Source organism: Zootoca vivipara, chromosome 8 (genome assembly GCF_963506605.1).
Source record: "Zootoca vivipara chromosome 8, rZooViv1.1, whole genome shotgun sequence".
Lineage (NCBI taxonomy): Eukaryota > Metazoa > Chordata > Lepidosauria > Squamata > Lacertidae > Zootoca > Zootoca vivipara.
This window is the reverse complement of record NC_083283.1, coordinates 73,910,661-73,923,811: the sequence shown is the minus strand read 5'-3', so window position 1 is coordinate 73,923,811 and position 13,151 is coordinate 73,910,661. Positions and strand designations below refer to the sequence as shown.

Here is a 13,151-nt window from a genome sequence, read left to right as displayed (position 1 = left end):
GAATTTTACAGGATGAGGATGAGTTTTACAGAGAGAAATGTCTTTCTACTCCTCTAATTGGGTAGACACATCAGCCCTTGTTAGAGTACCTCATTAAATCATTTGTTGTTTATTGAGGCATGCCCTGTAAGATTTCATTGGCTGGCTTTCAAGGGTCACTGGGAAACTTTTTCCCATTGAAATCAGAAATTAAGTTGTCTTTCAATGACTTTTTGATAAACATCGTTTGCATTTCACCCACATTGCATGCATGTTTTATTGAGATTTGTGGTGTTCTACGAAAAAGCTGAACATGGCCTTCTCGTATCTTTGTCAGTGAGTAGCTATTAAAGTCATAGTGACTTTGGATAGAAAATTAATATAATTTGTTTAAGGTTGCCATATTTTCTTACTTCCTTTGCTCCTGTGTCTTCAACGGTGGCTCAATCCACCAGCATATTAACACGTGCCAACTCTCATCGCCAACCTGTGAAAAACTTAACTTCATGATTCCTGCTGAACTAGCTTTTATTAAGACTCCACTCCCTTCAACCAAAGCACTCAAGATCTCTAGCAAGTTTGTTAAAGGCTCAGGTGCATGGCAAATTATATTTTCTGGTCATTCAGCAATTCTATGCTCACTAATAAAAAGTTTTCCTACTTCAATTGCAGTAATGGCAACTGGACCCTGGTTCAAAGCTTCTTAAAAATCTGTCCATTGGCATTGAATGACATCAGGTCCCCTCCATCAATACTTCGTATACAGATAACACCAAAATAATGGACATATTCTACTCCAAACCAACCTTTTGGGACATCTCTGAGCTGGGTTATCATTTCAAGGCTCGAATCAGCTGCCTTCACCCAGAGGAATTACTTCTTGGGATTATCATATCAGTTACAGGGAGGTGGCTGGTAAATATCTGATCATTAGGGGTGCCAATCAACAAAGAAGGGCGGGCATCTCCATAATATTTTTCTTAACCCCTGGTACAAGTTGTCAGATTAGTTGTGTGTAAAAACCAGAAATATGGGATAGCTGCCAGAATATTTTCAACAAAAGTAGTCATCAGCATTTTCTCATAGGGAAGTTGCTTGAATTTAGTGCTCGTGTGCATATTAAGGAGCCCAGGTCACTAAGCTCGTCCCCAGCGCAACTGTGAGAGATCTTTGTACATAAAATAGTAGAGTTGGAAGGGATCCACCTGCCCACAGCCATCCCTGGGTGGGCTTGAACCATCAACCTTCTGGTTAACAGGTGTGCCACCTGGGGCTCGTGTGTGGTTCCTCTATACCTGCATCCCACAATACCTGCTGAGCAGACTGAAGCACTGCTCAGAGTTCAAGAAAAAGGAAGGACGAAAGGCACCAGCAGTTTTGGAGGCATTATTGTTTAGATTTAGGGTTCAATGATTAATCACAACAGAATTACTACAACTCTGTATTATTGTTTTTATACTGTTAATCAACCTATGATCTTTGGATGGTGGTATAGACTATTATTATTATTATTATTATTATTATTATTATTATTATTATTATTATTACAGTGGTACCTCTACTTACAAATTTAATGCGTTCCGAACGCACATTTGTAAGTCGAAAAAATTGTAAGTCAAATCCCATAGGAATGCATTGGGAGAAAAAAATTGTAAGTCGAAGCAACCCTATCTAAAAATTCGTAAGTAGAAAAAATCCTATCTAAACCGCATCCAAGATGGCGGACGGAGCTCCGTTCGTAAGTAGAAACATTCGTAAGTAGAGTTATTCGTAAGTAGAGGTACCACTGTATTAAGGTAAAAGGTAAAGGACCCCTGGACGGTTAAGTCCAGCCAAAGGCAACTATGAGGTTGCGGCGTTCATCTCGCTTTCAGGCCGAGGGAGCTGGTGTTTGTCCGCAGACAGCTTTCCTGGTCATGTGGCCAGCATGACTAAACCGCTTCTGGAGCAATGGAACACTGTGATGGAAACCAGAGCGCACAGAAATGCTGTTTTACCTTCCCACCACAGCAGTACCTATTTATCTACTTGCACTGGTGTGCTTTCAAACTGGGACAGAGCAATGGGAGCTCACCCTGTTGCGGGGATTCAAACTGCCAACCTTCTGATCAGCAAGGCCAAGAGGCTCAGCAAGGCCAAGAGGCTCAGCTGTGATGTCTGTCGTAGTGGCCAAGGGTAAAAACCATTAACGGCAGTTTCTCCATTTTCATTGTAAGTTAATGTCATGGCCTCTGTGATGAATTGGATGATAATTTCTCAAGGACTAAACTAAGCATCTTAAATAAGTACTGTAAGCAGATGAAGAGATGTCTAGTTCTCACCAGAAGCTTACTCAACAATCCCAGCTGGATTCTGTGCAGCCACATTCCCCTGCTCTTCCAAGTTTCAATCAGTTTGAACCACAAAAGCTGACTGTTCAAAATACTAGTGCTTTCATTGCCTAAAAGAATAAGACGATGGGTGTCCACTGCAGTTTATCTTGCAAACAGACTGACCGCTTCCGTAAGTCTCATAAAAGACAACCAAACTAACTTCTGAATCAACATGCAAAGGATTGTGCTGTTAAACAGAAGAAGTGGGACTTAAAATGTCTCCTCCCTCTTTACAGGAGTGTTCCTGCTCAGAGTTCCAGCCACCCACTCCTTCCAAGCAGAGCATTCCCACCCACTAGGAACGAAAGTTTTAACTCCACTGTTTCCTTGCATACCTGCATTTCTGGTCAGGTGTGCAAGTTCGCTGAAATTATTCTTGTTGCCTGGAAGGATGATTCACAACAGTTTCCCAAGGGCCCAGATGCACACTAGAGTAAATTACCACACAGTAAATAAAAAGATAAAGGGATCCCTGACCATTAGGTCTAGTCGTGACCAACTCTGGGGTTGTGGCGCTCATCTCGCGTTATTGGCTGAGGGAGCTGGCGTACAGCTTCCAGTTGAAAAAATCCTGTGGCCCTAGCCTAGAACTATAGTCCCTGTAATCATCAAGGAAGGAGGGGCCAGCAGAAAGTTCCAGCAGAGGAGCATCCTTTCAATTTCAACGGCTCGCAAACGCAGGGGGGGGGAGATTTGGGGTCCCCAAACTACTCTGATGGGGGAGGAGCCGAAAAGCGCCATTGGGAGAATCTGATAGCACTGAGTAGACATGTTTTCATGAAGCTCTTGCATTGTAAATAGCTTTCAAAATAAAAGCACTAAAGACAAGATGGTTTGGAGGGTCGTTGCTCGAGGGTAGCCAGCAACCTCACCTCCCTGACAGTCCCAAACATCTAGAGTGAATCAAACAGGGTGAGGTTGTCCTACAGAAATCAACCCAGGAAACTTAGGTTTGAATCTAGAGCAAACTTGACTTCTCCATCGCCATTTTGCCTCCATATTTTCAGAATCTATACACCTTCATTTTAGGATTGCGTAAAGCCATTTCCATACAGTACATTTAAAATTAAGACTATAAATATTTAAAATATTTAAAAGAACCCAGTAAGAGAGGTTACGACCATTACCCACACAGCAGTGATGAGAATGATGTTAAGAGAAAAGTGGCTAGTTTTTATCACTTTCGGGGGGGGGGAGCTTCCTTTATTAATTTATTCTCAATTGTGTCATCATATAGTCTGACATGATTTATGACAGCCCATCCACTACATGATCATTGCTTGGGTGAGATCACCTGGGTGACTATTCCAGGAAAAGATAATCAGCCAGAAGACAAAATAATAACAAACAAGTTTTTTAAAAAGAAAATATCTGTACAATCTTAAGTACCTGGAAGTAAACAGATTCCAACCCACTGAAACTGCTAGTGAAAATTGAAACTGGAGAATATTCAGTGCGGCTATCATTTCTAGCACCTGAAGACGAAAAACAAACTGAAACGGTACCAAGTCATGTTATTCCACGAATCAGGCTTGAAGTCAGTAAAAATGACTGCTCTAAAAACATACTGCAAATTGCCAATATGTAGGCAACAGTGGGCCTGAAGGTTAAATAAATGCCACGTCTACTTCAGGGACAAAAGTAAGACAGGTTAAGCCAGTTGTATAATATCCACAGAAAGGACTGCTCCGAAACTAGGGAGCTATCATTTGAACAGTCCACCTGCACGGAAAATTGGGCCAGACAGAGGTGTTTGCATTGCCAAACGTTCAGCCTATTCAAACAACTTAGAACGCAGGCGAGCAATTTCCCTCCTGCACCAAGTTCAGCCTTGCAAAGCAACTGTGATCACTATTAAGTTTGGCCAGCCATGTGCTTCAAACGTTTGTACTGTATCTAGCTTGGTTTTAAACAGACTTGCTTCTCCACTGATTTCTCGCATGAATACATTTCTTCCGGATAGCAGATAGGAACAGGTATGTTGCTATTGCTGCCATTTAAATTATATACGGTATACTGTAAGCAAAATTGCTCTTTGCCTAGAACATAATAGTAATCATTATCATCATCAGTGCTTTTTTTCTTTAAAAAAATGTTTAGGGTTACTCTCATTTTCCTACTCTTACTAAAATACTGCCCCTCAATGAGGCCAAACTTAGATCCCCCCCCCCCCACGAAAAAGCATTGATGGTGATGATTACGGTAATTACTTATACCCTGCCCATCTGGCCAGGCCTCCCCAGCCACTCTGGGCGACTTCCAACAGGATATTAAAAACACAATAAAACATCAAACATTAAAAACTTCCCTAAACAGGGCTGCCCTTCAGATGTCTTCTAAAAGTCAGGTAGTTGTTTATTTCCTTGACATCTGATGAGAGGGCGTTCCACAGGGTGGGCACCACTACCGAAAAGGCCCTCCGTCTGGTTCCCTGTAACCTAACTTCTCGCCTTGAGGGAACCGCCAGAAGGCCCTCGGCACTGGACCTCGGTGTCCGGGCTGAATGATGGGGGTGGAGACGCTCCTTCAGGTATACTGGGCCGTGGCCATTTAAGGCTTTGAAGGTCAGTGCCACCACTTTGAATTGGGCTCAAAAACATACTGGGAGCCAATGTAGGTCTTTCAGGACCGGTGTTATATGGTCCCGGCAGCCACTCCCATTCACAAGTCTAGATGCCACATTCTGGATTAGTTATAGTTTCCGGGTCACCTCAAAGGCAGCTCCCATTCATATCAAAAAGGGCTTGTGCAGAATCGTTTCTAGTATGTTGTGCCCTTCATCACCCTTTCCTAGATATTCAAAAATGGCCCACAGAAGGAAAGAAGATAAAATCCCTACCAGAGAAGGGCAGATTAAGTTGATGGACTATGCCGAAATGGCTAAAACGACCGGAAGTATCAGAAATCAGGGAGACCAAAATTGTAACGAGGAATGGGGAAAATTTATAACTTATCTTAAAGACCATTGTAAGCAGTTAAAATCGTTAGTAGGATTGGAATATCACTTGCAGTTTAATGGTTAATTTTGGATTCCGTGGAGAGATTAAAGATTTGGAGTATTATAAAAGGTGCAGGAGGAAATGATTAACAATAGGACCCACAAAGAGGAGGAGAGAAGTCCAAGAATCTTGTTTTCATGTTGTATGTTGGACATGTGACTGTAAATTTTTAATCTGAAAAACCAAATATTTATTTATTTTTAAAAAATAGATATTCAAAATTTGAAAGATTTCTACAGCATTTCTTCCTATTCTGTTTGCCAGCATCCTTTCCCCTCCTGCTTCTACATATGCATTCATTTGATATTGAAATCAAACCCTTTACAGCAGCCACCACTGCTTACTGTCAGGTGCTGAGCCAATTCCTGCTTTTGGGAGCTCTCCAACTGCAGCAAATATGATTACATGCTTACCTTACCTGGGGGCAAGATTTAGCCTGCCTCCCTTTAGCTTCTTTCAGTCTCTCAAAAGTAGAAAAGAAAACATTCACCATGAAATGGTCCTTACATTGTCACCCTATCAAATGGAGAGGATATATCCTAATTGGGCATGATGAAAGTGCCAAGCAGTTCAAAAGCACCTGAAAAATAGGTGAGCTTGTGCTATTAAAATCCGAGCCAGCAAAGCATCCAAAACGGACTTTAATGAATGTGCAGTCTTGCAAAGCCATGGCTTGGCAAAGAAAGCCTCGCGTCCCTAATGTGATGGCTGTTTCTGCAAGGCAGGCAAGTTTGCAAAGTGCTTTGACAGCCATTGTAGTGAGGTTAATTTGCAATTGTCCTGCGATTGGTTTATAATTTATTACGAAAATCACACAGGTGCTACTGTTCTGTAATGAAACCAGCCAGTCTCTGCCAATATCTATGTTAAGGGGAGGAGCGGGAGACTGCCCTGTCCAAAAGGTGAATGGGCTGCTTACCCTGAAAGGTCTATACTTGGGTCACCAGGAACTGTGGGGTGCTTAATTCTCTCTTAAATATTAAGCCATGTGTGCCTTGAGTATAGAACTAAATATATATATACCAGGGAACCAAATACATGGATGGCATTGACACCTTACAAAAATTAAGGGGAGTAACCCTTAATTGAGAGCGCCGCCATTTCTAGGAGATGGGTTCTTTGGTCTCTGACTCTGGTTATTAAAGTTTCTAACTGGTAAGACCAGGCATCCCCAAACTTCAGCCCTCCAGATGTTTTGGACTACGATTCCCATCTTCCCCGACCATTGGTCCCGTTAGCTAGGGATCATGGGAGTTGTAGGCCAAAACATCTGGAGGGCCGCAGTTTGGGGGTGCCTGGGTAAGACATTCCTTTCTTTGATCTTCTTATCTACTGCCACGGGGGAAGGAAGCTGATTCCCCGAAGCCTAACAATCGGTTCATTTCGGTCACTGACCAGAATGCTGATGGGGGGGGAGGATCTGGTCTGCCACACATGGATCCTGTTCCCCACCCTGCTTTGAAGATAAACCTAAAAGAAGCTATTTCCAATTTGCTGCCCTTTAGCGGTACTCCAAAATATGCCACCTGTGGTGGCTCACATCTCACCCATGCTTAATGGGTTTTCAATAACATCCAGACATATCAAAAACAGAGGTACCGTATATTCTGGCGTATAAGACGGCTTTTGAACCCAGGAAAATCTTTTCAAAGTTGGGGGGCCATCTTATACGCCAGGTACAAGAATCTGCGGTCGCCGCATACGGTGGGGAGAGCTCAAAAATGGCCGCGCCCGCATCCCCACTGTATGCAGCGACCGTATGAACGCGAAGAAGCGCGCTCGGGAGAGGGCTGCTCCCTCATGGCTTCGCGACCCGGATCAGCGCAGAGATACAGTTTTGTGTATTCATTGGTGTCAAGCTGCCACCTCTTCTCTCTTTGTCAGCGCACAGCGAAGGGATCTCTCAGTCTCTCTCTCTCTCTCTCTCCTCTCTATGACTTCTTTTCCCCTTTCACTGGCTCTGCCTGCCTCGATATCTCTGCCTCTCTCTCTCTCTCTCTCTCTCTCTCTCTCTCTCTCTCTCTCTCTCTCTCTCTCTCTCTCTCTCCTCTCTATGGCTTCTTTTCCCCTTTTGCTGGCTCTGCCTGCCTTGATATCTCTGCCCCTCTCTCTCTCCTCTCTCCTCTCTATGGCTTCTTTTCCCCTTTCGCTGGCTCTGCCTGCCTCGATGTTTCTGCCTCTCTATCTCTCTCTCCTCTCTCTGGTTTCTTTCCCCCTCTCAATAACTTTAAAAACAAAACAAAAACTCCACCATTTCACCAGTAGCAGATTTGAGTGCTGGAGAAGACTGCCTCCCCTCCCCGCCAAAAAAGGGCTATATGGTGAGTATATCCCAAACTCTGTATTTTAAATATGAAAATTAGGGGGGGGGGTCTTATATGCCCAGTCGCCTTATACGCCGGCATATATGGTAGGTATCCAAAGTTCTCACTCTTGTGTGTCTTAGAAGCAGGTGGGATCTATCTGTACTGGTCAACTAAAAGTTGTGTGTCTGAAAATTCTTTGAGGCACTTGAGATCATAGCTGCCAAGTTTTCCCTTTTCTCGCGAGGAAGCCTATTCAGCATAAGGGAATTTCCCTTTAAAAAAGGGAGAACTTGGCAGCTATGCTTGAGATGTTTTACTAAAAATGAAGGCATATTTCTCTGGGGTAACTCTGGTTGTGGTTGGTTGAAGCACATCTAAATGGGGCAGGATTTACTGGACAAGAAGAAGCTGGCGCAACCAAATATAGGTGATAAATGTGTCTCTGATTAGTGATTTATCACATGGATATCTATCACCTCTCACAGGTATTGATCCATGCTTTGGCACCATTGTACTCCAAACAAAACAAAAAAATACCATGGTCAACAACACAGAGAGGAGTAAAATAGAATGTTGTCTATGACATATCAAAAAGGAGTGGAATGGTTTGTCGGAATCTTTCTTAGAAAAGAAGATGTGTGCTAAACTGCCCTTCCCCCCTGTGCCTCTCTATTCAGCGAACATTATCCAGTCAATGTTAAGCCAATTAAGTCCGATTGATTTCAATGGGGAGTTAAGCATGTGCTTATCTCCTTTCATTCAGATGTGGGCAAAGCTGTGGAAGTGCTGAATCAATGTCTGAAATCAGTACCAGGCTGGCTGAGAGCCAACAAACTGAAGCTCAGTCCAGGCAAGATGGAGGCATTACTGGTGCAACCTGTTTTGGAGGAGATTGCAGTGCCCCAAAAGAATCAGGTTCCTCACCACCTAGAAGTGGTGTCTGTTTATTTAGGACATTGGTTATTAATAACAAGTATAAACTGCTTGCTCACAAAAGAAATCTCCAAGCCCAATTGTATCCAGCTCTGGCCTTGTCTTTTGAGACCCATATAGCATCCATGAATCAAAGTACTTTTCACCAACTTAAGAAAGATGGTACCCCAATTCCAGGGACAACCTAAATGACGATAGCCTGGCCACAACTGTCCATACTCTGGTAGCAACCCGGAACTTGTACCAGATCCTGCCAAAGCTTAGCAGTTCTAATTCCATTTATTTGCTAAGTCTTTTTGGGTCCATGGCTCCCTTGACCAACTACATTCTTTCTGCAGCAGCCCTGTGGGGCTCAGGGGCCCAGTTATGTCACCCCTTGCCTGTGGAGCCAGCAGCCTCTCACCCTTTTCCAAACACCCTTGCTTGTGGAGTGGTCCCTCAGCCTCCTCTCCTCTCTCCTTGAGAGTCCTCTGGGAACCCACAGCTGCTGCCCCTGGACTCTTGAGTTGAAAACCACTGTGCTATGGGAGTGCCAACATAAATGAAGCCCTCCGACCGCTTAAAAGGCACTATACAACTAAGGGATACTTGCAACTACTGAGGATTAAAAGTCACTAACTTGTGCTTTGCAGCAGCAAACTCTAAACCCAAACTTGGATGCATTTTAAATGCCCTAGCTCTATTTAGATTAGACAACTTGCATGGAGTGGCACTCAATCCATATTTCAAGGGCAAGCAGTTCCCCTTTGTACAAACCAATTTAACAGCTAAACTGATTTCAGAGAAGACACAACAGCCTTCTGTTGCAAGCAGATGACTGCACAGTTTGCCAGGTTCAGGAGTCCTAACAGGGCCTTGGATGCAAATCAGTCTGCCCTGAAGGCCATCCCTCCCTTTAGCGAGCTATCTGACAGTTATGTCTGTGCCCTGTTGTACAGCATTCTTAGCTTCTAAACTATTTAGGCCTCCAATTTTTTTTTATAAGATGGCTTGAAATCTGCTTGGTCCCGGTATCTGCTTCTGGAGCAAGTAGTTTCATCTGCCTGGAATTAAATGTCGCACTCTTCTACCAATTGCTCCGTCTGTGCAAGCATCTCAGCTTGCCAGACGGAAGCATCTCCCCTTCATCGTCCAAGATCTCAGTTATGTCTAGAGATACAGGCAGCTGCGGAGAGCAGTCATGGCTGCAAAGGCAGATTTAGGACGGCGTGACTGATTCTCCTGCCCAGGGCACAGGAGTCAAGTGCTTTTTTCAGGAGTAGTAAGTGCTTGTTTCAGGAAGAAGGCATGAGGGCTCGGACAGAGTCCTAGAGTCCTCCCTCGTCCTTCCCAAAGCCTAGTTACTGCTTGCCCAGCTTTGGGAAGGGGTTAGGAGGGCTATAAAGGGGAAAAAAAGTAAAGGTAAGGGACCCCTGGATGGTTAAGTCCAGTCAAAGGCGACTATGGGGTTGAGGCACTCATCTCGCTTTCAGGCCGAGGGAGCTGGCGTTTGTCCACAGACAGCTTTCCGGGTCATGTGGCCAGCATGACTCAACTACTTCTGGTGCAACAGAACACCGTGATGGAAACCAGAGTGCATGGAAACATCATTTACCTTCCTGCTGCAATGGTACTTATTTTATCTACTTGCACTAGCATGCTTTTGAACTGCTAGGTTGGCAGGAGCTGGGACAGAGCAACAGGAGATCACCCCATCGCACCCTGTCGCACGGATTCGAACTGCTAACCTTCTGATTGGCAAGCCCAAGAGGCTCAATGGTTTAGATTACAGCGCTATAGAACCCTGAAAGAGCCTAGCACCTCCTTCCCAAAGCCTGGCACTTCCCTTACCCAGCTTTGGGAAGGTGGCATCAAATTTTGCCCTCACACAGGGTGCCATATTGCCAAGGTCTGGTTCTGGTGGTTGCATGAGCTACCTTCCACTTGTACGAAGTTGGATGCCACCCAGTAATAATCATAATATTATTGTGATCAACGTTTCCAGTCACACATTTGGGCTCTCTTTTGTCAATTCTCCTATATTTCCCCCCCCGTCAGCTGTTTTAAGATGGCCCAGAGATGGAAAGATAAAGTCCCTACCAAAGAAGAATGGAATATCAAGTTGATGGATTATACCCAAATGTCTAAAATGACCGGAAGAATCCAAAATCAGGAAGACCAAAATTTTAATAAGGAATGGGAAAAATTTATGATTTATCTTAAAGACCATTGTAAACCGTTAAAACCATTAGTTGGATTGGAATATCACTTGTAGTTTAATGGTGAATTTTAGACGCAATGGAGAGGTAAAAGACTTGGATTATCATAAAAGATGCTGGAGGAAATGATTAACAATAGGACCCACTAAGGGGAGGAGGGATGTCCAGGAGATTCTCTGGAATCTTTTTTTCACGTTTTATGTTGGATATGTGATTGTAAAATTGTAATCTGAAAAACCAAAAAAATTAAAAAAGAATTTAAAATGCAATAGGGTTGTCATATTACAAACAGTGAAAATCCAGAAAGAGAAGCTATTTGGGGGGCCAAATTGTTGTTGAGCTTTGCCCAAAGAGCTATTTTAAGGGGAAACAGCAAAATCAGCACTGCCGACATGGGCTGCCATTTGTCCAGATTGTCCTGGACATTTGACCGACTTCTGCCAGGATGCTGCTGACAAATGCAGTAAATGTCATTCACAGCCTTTGTCAGCCAACGGGAACTAGGTGGTTTTGTTTGGCTGTGATACCCAGGTAACAATACCATCGGAAAAGAAGGCAGAAGAGAAGAAGTGTTAATGTCGTGTGGCACTTTCAGACAATCCCCACCAACCCCAGAGAACCGCCTTCGACTCAGCGCAGCCTCAGGGATATGACCAAGAGGCCAGTATGCCTTAATGGACTCTGTCAATGCAGCACATTGTTTTGGCCAGGTTCAGAGCCTCCACACAAGAAGCCCTGCAGTTCAGTTGCCATCACTATCAATTATTTGTTTAGAAATCAGTTTGTCAGAGAGACCAACTCGTCTGGAGAAGTACATGACAGCTGAACTCCCAGTGACCTGGTAATTATTCAAATGCCTGTGAAAAGCTACTGTGCCTCACATTTTCTGGAGACTTGCTGGAGTCTTTTATTCAAGGTTCTATGAATAGAATTCCCAGAGCACATTTGAGCGCACCAGAGCACATCTCTGTCCCTAGCCAGACAATACTGAATGTAGCTTCTGAAATCATCTCATGATCGTGGTGGGACAGAGCTTTGGGGTTAAGTCTCTCTGTGATTTTTCTTAATATCCTTAAATCCATTGGTCTTCACTGGAGGGAGTTGGAGATCCCAAAATGGGACACGATGGAACATACCAGTGATTTGAGTGCAGTTTTATCTCTGCAGGTTATACAATGAGGAGAGAAAGACAGGCATATGGGGCAGAGAACAAAAGAGAAGTTGATCTCATGCTGTAAAAGGTAAAGGTAAAGGTACCCCTGACCGTTATATGTCCAGTCCCGGATGACTCTGGGGTTGCGCACTCATCTCTATAGGCAGAGGGAGATGGAATTTGTCTGCAGAGCAGCGCACAGAAACACTGTTTACCTTCCTGCCAGAACAGTACCTATTTATCTACTTGCACTCTGATGTGCTTTTGAACTGCTGGGTGGGCAGGAGCTGGGACTGAACAACGGGAGTCCACCCCATCATGGGGATTTGAACCGCCGACCTTCTGATCGGCAAGCCCTATGCTCTGTGGTTTAGACCACAGTGCCACCCGCGTCCCTTCTCGTGCTGTAGGTTGGGGATAAAGTTGGCTTCTGGGTGTGAAAAACCTGAGGACATTCTCAACGTTCTTCCACCTTAGCCTCTCGGGAAGGCAAAGGACTACATATCAAGAGCACTACTCATCAGATGGAGGGTCAATTGACACAACCATTGCGACCTGCAGGGATATATGTGCTTGCATTCCTCCATTTGCCTTTGGCAAAGCAGCCGTCTTCACGCTCTCCATTTTGCAGTGATTGCTAGCGTTCCCAGTATTGTAGGGAAAGCTCCACGGGAGTTCACTGCTGATCTACGCGTATGATACAGCAATAACATGGCCAATTTACCCTGGATAAAAATGAACACAAGCTGAACACAATGCTCCCATGCCAGAACTGTGTGAACTGGCCCAGAAGTACAACAGCCAACCCTGTCTGTCTCAGGTTAGACCCAGGTGATACAAATGCATTCCCCCCCCTCTTATGCCTCTGCATCTTATTTGAGGACAAACCAGGCTCTTTTGAGCAAGGGTGCATGGCCTGGGGGGGGGGGGAGAACAAACTCCCTTCAACGCCTCAAAAAGAGAGGAAAGACGTGTTTGCATCAATGCACCCTTCCTAACCAAATAATTAGGACCTTCGTGTGGAAGGAAGGAAGACATGCTTGGAAAGTTCTATTCAAGTGCTTAAGCTCTCCCAGTAGGTATTATGGAATTGGCAAGTTATTATAGAGCAGGGGTGGCCAACTCCCGAGAGACTGCGGTCTCCTTTCAGAATTAAGATCTGGCGATAATCTACCCAAGTATTTTGGAGGGTTCAAGTCAAAGTTGTTGAG

At 44.3% G+C, this 13,151-nt stretch overlaps 1 protein-coding gene across 1 annotated transcript in view; it reads right to left on the bottom strand.

Annotated features, from left to right (window-relative positions):
* BASP1 (brain abundant membrane attached signal protein 1) overlaps positions 1-13,151 on the bottom strand; it is a 72,743-nt gene that overhangs the window by 38,965 nt on the left and 20,627 nt on the right. The gene's annotated exons all lie outside the window — the stretch shown is intronic.